At 31.4% G+C, this 6,754-nt stretch overlaps 1 long non-coding RNA gene across 3 annotated transcripts; it reads right to left on the minus strand.

The window, feature by feature from the left end:
- Positions 1–1,817: 1,817 nt before the first annotated feature.
- Positions 1,818–5,370, minus strand: LOC146919902 (uncharacterized). 3 transcript variants are annotated; one of them, XR_015011630.1, is made up of 6 exons: positions 4,921–5,333; positions 4,679–4,839; positions 4,145–4,595; positions 3,674–3,743; positions 3,321–3,463; positions 1,818–2,832 (listed from the first exon to the last, which is right to left on the minus strand). It is a non-coding gene; the product is annotated as an uncharacterized LOC146919902 (long non-coding RNA). The 3 variants fall into 3 exon arrangements; XR_015011629.1 differs by lacking the exon at positions 1,818–2,832 and having other exon boundaries at positions 3,164–3,463; positions 4,921–5,370; XR_015011631.1 differs by lacking the exon at positions 1,818–2,832 and having other exon boundaries at positions 3,164–3,463; positions 4,145–4,245.
- Between the last annotated feature and the right edge of the window lie 1,384 nt (positions 5,371–6,754).

Consider the following 6,754-nt stretch of genomic DNA (forward strand, 5'->3'; position numbering starts at 1 on the left):
GATTTTAAGAACTTTAAGAAGCTTTAAGAACTTTAATAACTTGTTCATCCTACAAATTAAACCATGTTGGAAATAATGGTAATTTGCCATTGAGCTGAAAAAAGATTCCTTGCAGAAATGGAGAAGAAGACAAAGACTGAGAAGAAGAAAAGAAGACAGAGAAAGAAGACAGAAAAAGTGAACTGAAGAAATGAATTGAGCGGTAGTTAACTACCGCTGGGTCCTCAACGGTAATTAACTGCCGCCGGGTCCTCAACGGTAGTTAACTACCGCTGAGGGCATTTTAGTATTTTCCATGTGTCAATGTGAACTTCTCCGGGTCAGAAAAGCAACGCTCATTTTGTTTTAAGTCAGTATATTTTATAATTTAGTATATTTTATATTTCACAACTCTAATAATATAAATTTAGCTATCTCAAATCAATAGTGGAGTAGCGAAAAATAAAGGGAAATACTAACTTATATATATTGGAGTAGCGAAATATAAAATATACAAGCTTTTCCTAAAAAAATATACAAGCTTATAGAATATACTAACTTAAAAATTACAACATGTTTGTTGTTGCTAAATAATTGGTGAGAATTGTTAGAATTTCAAATAGTTGAAGCTATGTAATTTTTAATTATGAGCCCATGAAAATATATGTTTGCATCGGACTGCACCAGGACTCATCTCTTTTTTATTGTGCAACCACTTTTTCTGAAGTAGACTAATTGTTTTATCAATGGATAAGAATTCACGTGAACAAATGTGCAAACGCACTAACTAATGTCTAATATATATATTTTTTTGGGTTAATTAAGTTTTTAGTCCCTATAAATATCTGCAGTTTTGTTTTTAGTCTCTATAAAAATAAATCACACTTTTTAGTCTCTACAAAATTTTCCGTTAGTGTTTTTAGTCCCTATAAAATTTTCTGTCAGCATTTTTAGTCCCTATAAAAAAATTTCATCAACATTTTTGGTCCCTAAAATGCTTAAGGAAAATGTCACAAGGACTAAAAAGTGTGATTTTATTTTGTAGGGACTAAAAACAAAACTGTGAATATTTATAGGGACTAAAAACTTAATTAACCTTATTTTTTTTAAGTAATAGTACTAATATATATTCTCTAAAAAAAACAGTACTAATATACAATTCCTAAAAAAAAAAATAGTACTAATATATAAGACTAAAAACTTAATTGATTTTCAGATACTCAACATACAAAGTAGTTCTATGACTGTTTAAGTTTTAAAATATACTAGATTACCGACCCGTGCGATGAACGGGTCCTATATATTTTAATTCAAATCATAAGTTATTTGTATATTTTCATGATGTTCAATAATTCGTAGAAAAAATTTATATTATACTATATTAAAATTACGTTCAGAATTGTATTTCCTATCTATAAATATTCATATTTTTTGGGAATGAGTTGCAGACAATTTTAGTTATCATAAATTACGAAATAATTATCTATAAACCACATTTGAATTTACAATGGTAACTTCACTATCTTAATTGGTCATCAATATCTTCAACCGTAACATATAAGAATAAAGTATATCATGAAAAAAATTGATGTGAAATAAATTGTATGTTCTCCTCTGTACTGTCAAATGATAAAACACCTAAAGAAAAGATTGATATCAAGAGTGAAAAGTTAATTATGTTTAAGGAAGATACATTTTTTTTTTTGTTGCTAAAATGGTCTAATTAAAAGAAAAGTCGAAAACTGCCAAGCAGCCAAAAGTGCAAGATGCTGAAAAGAAGGAAAAATTAAATAATAAAAGGAAAATAGCGTAGGATTCATTGACTAATAGTTCAAGAAGGATGCCTAATTTGCATACACAATACAAAATACATCATAATCACAGGGAATTGAAAAATTCATTTGGAGTTATACTGTGATATACACTAACCTATAATAAAAGCCCATTCGAAATTAATCTAAATTGAAGTAATTGAAAAAAAAAAGAAACTACATCAGAATCACAATGCTAAATATTTTTCAATTAACGTGCACATCCCTGCATAATCAACAGCAAGACATGCGTATAAAGCATGTATTCATTACGTTGGAAAACAAATTATGGAAGCTAACCAACATTTGTATAAAGTATGTATTCACTTAAAAATATTACTTCTCTTACATTCTTGCATAATATTGACACTAAAACCAAAATTATCCTTACTCCTCATTTCATTTGTTTGTCTGTTGTAAACACCAAAGAACCTTTTCTTGATACACACATGACTATAATCATCCACTACGGTAATTTTCCTTCTGAAAGTTACCATTGAGATCATTATTACTTCTTGGAAGTCATTAGTTATCAGAAGATATAGCTATTAGCCAAATTATAAAATGTGAAAAGAAAAAAAAATCAATGATCTCTTTGGATTTTCAACGTACATGGTGATAATTCTTCTGTGGTGTGAAATAGCAAAGTTCTGTTAACTTTCTAATTTCAATGTATTGGTGGTACCCCAAGAAGTAAGCACAACTAATGAAGGAGTTAATTGTGAAAAATTGGATCCTTTCTAATCTGCTAATGATGTGTCTTTTATTGATGCACTTCCAATACTAATTCTAGATCCTAAATAATCTCACTAAAAGCTTTTTACCTACCGCTATGACTTACACGATTATAACAATCTTCCATCGAAACCAACCTTTTATGAATAAAAAAAAAAAATCAGCTATCCGAAGCAATAATCAACATAGTTACAAAAATCAGTCATCCTAAGCTGTCCTTTGACATGCTGCTTTGTGCTAGATTCGACATTAATTGGACCAGAAAGGTATGTCAATAATTAACTTGATGCTATTAAAACCATGAAACCTGAAATGGATGAAGCAGGGTATATCTTCAAAAACATCTCAAGTAACACAAATTATCTCAACTCAACTCACCTCACATCAAACCCAATCAAAAACTGAAAAGATTGTGTCAAATAAAAAAAACTTTAATTTGTGAATACCAACTAAAACAACCATGTATGCAGAGAATAAATAATAACATGATTTTCTTGTCTTTTCCCTATCACAACTTTAACAATTAACTTTATCACAATAAAGAAAATAAGTAGTGCATTGAGAAGTTATGCGCTTACCATGAATTCAGTTTAATTTGATTCTCATAATCTAGCAAGTAGCAACCAATTTACTTAACATTCACAAATACAAAACAAATCAAACAACATAGAACCACTTAAGTAAGAATACAATGTTTCTTATCCTGTTTAGATTCATAACATATAAAATATACATATATAGAAACAATCAAATTTGTAGACCATGAGAAATAATACAACCCTAACAGGCACCAACCTCAAGAGATATGAGAGAAGGGCCAAAAACAGAGGCAAATTACAACACTTAATTAGGGACGCTGCAGCTACAAAAGCCAAGCCCCCTCACAGTACACAAAACGCAAAAAAAACTACAGGCACCCAACCAAAAAACAGCCGAACCTGATTCCAAAAACGACACAGAAACCAGCAGCAACAGTCAATTAAATCATCGATGGAAAAACAAAAATGAGACCCCAAAAGATATGAACATGTCAGTGAAAATATAAAAACCCAAAATATAATAGAGAAAACAAATAAATTGTGAAGGTATATGACAACTATTCAAACCAAAGCAAAAAATCATAAACATATATTTTGAAAGAAACATACCACCAATTTGTATAAATAATGAATTAAGGCATTGCAATTAAGGCATTGTACAAAGGTGAAGCTGCAGAATCTGTTGCAATAACGAAACAAAGGGAAATTAGAGAGAGAAACAAATGCATTCTGAGAGGAATAGGATTGTGATGGATGTGTTGTGTGAGAGGGTTGGAAGAGGACTGAAGATGAGTGCAGAATGACTCCACTGCGTTGCATTTTTCAATCAAACAATGAACAGTCTAATCCATAACTCAAGAATGATACATTAAGTAGTTAAATACACATTTCACAAACATAAAAAATGTCATATTCAGTAACAACTATTTACATTCACACTCTTGAATATTTGATTTTAGAGTTAAACCCAAACATGTGGTTTCTGTCATAAACTACAGAGGATAATTGATTTAAGATACATGTGCACAAACATGAGTTTCATATTGAAATCACAGCAAGTCTCACAAACATGTATATTACCTAAGGTATACTCATTAATGCAAAGATATCTTCAAATTCGGGCTAAACAGGGACCTCTTTAGCAGATGGGGCTGAAAGATCTCGTCGTTGACTTATGAAGCCTGGAACAAAGCAAAATGAAACTATTGGTTTTCTACTTCCCCTCAAATAGAAAAAGCAAAAATGAATAAACACTAAAAGAATAAGAGAACCTCCAATAAAGAAAAAGAAAATCTTAATAAAAACTTGATAGAAAGTTGCCAAATATTAGTTGAGTAATACAATTCAAGGAACACCATAAAAAATCACACACATCTAAAGTAATGATCATAGAATTGCAAGCAAATGAAAAGAAATCAAAATAGATTTAAAAAAATTATGAACTTTATAAGAGAACCCTTCTTGGATTGGTAAAAAGGAGCAGAAACATGTTGCAATTGCTCCAACTCGTGAGATCTTCATAGTTTGTGACCTTTTATTCCATGAAAAAACAATTACTATACAAAATAGAATCAGACTAAAACAGAAAAAATAGGAGAATAAGTGAAGAAAAACCTTTGGAAAGTAGAATCTGGCACAATCTGGAATCAGACATAACCTTTGCTCTGAACACTTCAAAAATGATGTTAAAACTACTTGAAACATAAAAAGATAACACCAGGTTCAGTGGAAACGATAGCTTCCCCAAACAACTTGACCAATTTAGCATTTAATCCCTATATATACATAAACAAAAATCACCATTATTTAATCACACAAACATTTAATAAGAATTGAAACTTAGAAATAAAAATTACCATTGAGGAACGTCAATGAACATGGTTTGCGAGAGAGAGAGAGAGAGAGAGAGAGAGAGAGAGAGAGAGGGGAGACGACAGACAACGGGCGAGGGAGAAGGTGGGAGAGGTAGCGTCGCTGATGGGACCCATGTCCATGTGAAGGCAGAACGGTGGTGTACAGAGAGTAAGCTTCTGGAAGATAGAAAGTAGTGCTGGAGAGAGAGATATGAACTAAAAGGTATGAAAGGAGTCCGATGGGTCTAGAAGAGGCAAAATTTTTATTTCTTTAAAAACAGATAAGAAAAAGAAGGCTTAATCTGACTGAAGTCATTGGAAATCAAAATCTGACTGAAGTTATTGGAACGTGCAACAGCCTAGAAAATGATGGGAGAGAAGATAGCAAATTCAAAGTTGAAATGGTTAGAGGGAAATATTTTAGGGTTATAATGTATTTTGTTTTGGTGATGTAGTTATAATGTAAAGTTGAAAATACCTAATATCTAATGAATGTTTTAAGAATCAAGGATTATTTTTAGGTATCAAAATTGAACTTTCAATAATTGTAGTTTATATTTAAGTACATAAGTGGTTTTATCAAACACACTCATGCGGGTCCGATAAAATATTTTCTAACACAATTTGAGGAGTTGTAATTTTTCTTTGTAAAGTTTTTTCTCTTAATTTTTTACTTTCATATTATTATAACATCATGCACAATGAATAATAGTAGCAGGAACTACTTTGACTTAAAATCATTGTTTTGGTGTTTTTTTTAGTGTCATTGTGTTGGTGTTGTTAAATATTGTAGTAGGCACGATGAATAATATATGATTATCTATGATAGTCTTGAATGGCTATAATAGTCAATAATGTAACCCACAAAAATCTTTCATAACAATCCATTGTTAGAAAAAAGAATTAACAACGGTGTAGCATCAAAGATTGTATTTCTATATCCCATTCATTCTCCATATAGGTAAAGGCATTGTGCATGATATGGAGTTAAGGACCATGTTTATGCAATAAAAAACCATAGCAGATAACATGTGTTCTTCATACTCAGAAAACAACATTTTATGCATTTGAACTGTTGTTTTTGGATTTCCAAATATTTGAATTTCCAAATTCAATTATCTACCGAAGTTGTTACTAGATTGAGTCACGACCAGGTCGCTCTCTTTAAGACGTTTCGTGGCACTATCCAAAATTGTGCAAGGTAGACTATCAACCACGCCGCCTCCAGGATAAAACAAGCTCAGCTACAACTGTGCGGTTAACTACTGCACTGTAGAAAACCGTTCGAGAATTACACCTTCAAATATGGTACTAAGACCACTCTTTAATACTGAAACCACTTTAATATGGTATTATTACCATTCTATTATGGTGCTAAGACCACTCAAATATGGTGTTTCCACCATTCTAACCCTTAAGTTCTCCAAACTATCAATATGGTACTATGACCACTCAAATATGGTGTTACCACCATTTCTCCTCAAATAGAAAAATATTGTTATAATATTTATATACTGTTAAGATCATTCTTGATTCCGACGGGACATTGTTTATTCCAAATAGGGACTATGATCTTAAAAGTACTCTTTATTCCTTAAGAACACTCTTAATTCCGAAGGGACAGAAAGGAGTAGAAAAAGGAGAAAGACTTGTTAAACAAGTCGAAGGAGGGAGAAGAGATGAAAGACTCGTCAACACAAGTCAAAAAGGGAGAAGAGAGAAAGAGTTCCCGACAACTCAATGAAACTCTTTGGTGTGTGGAATGCACTGTGTGAGCTCTCTATTTATAGAGAAAATTCACAACTAATAAGTGAGAAACTTTGAGAACAAGTAATAT

The sequence above is a fragment of the Medicago sativa genome, chromosome 5, assembly GCF_051527215.1.
Source record: "Medicago sativa cultivar Bolivia chromosome 5, Bolivia_mono, whole genome shotgun sequence".
Lineage (NCBI taxonomy): Eukaryota > Viridiplantae > Streptophyta > Magnoliopsida > Fabales > Fabaceae > Medicago > Medicago sativa.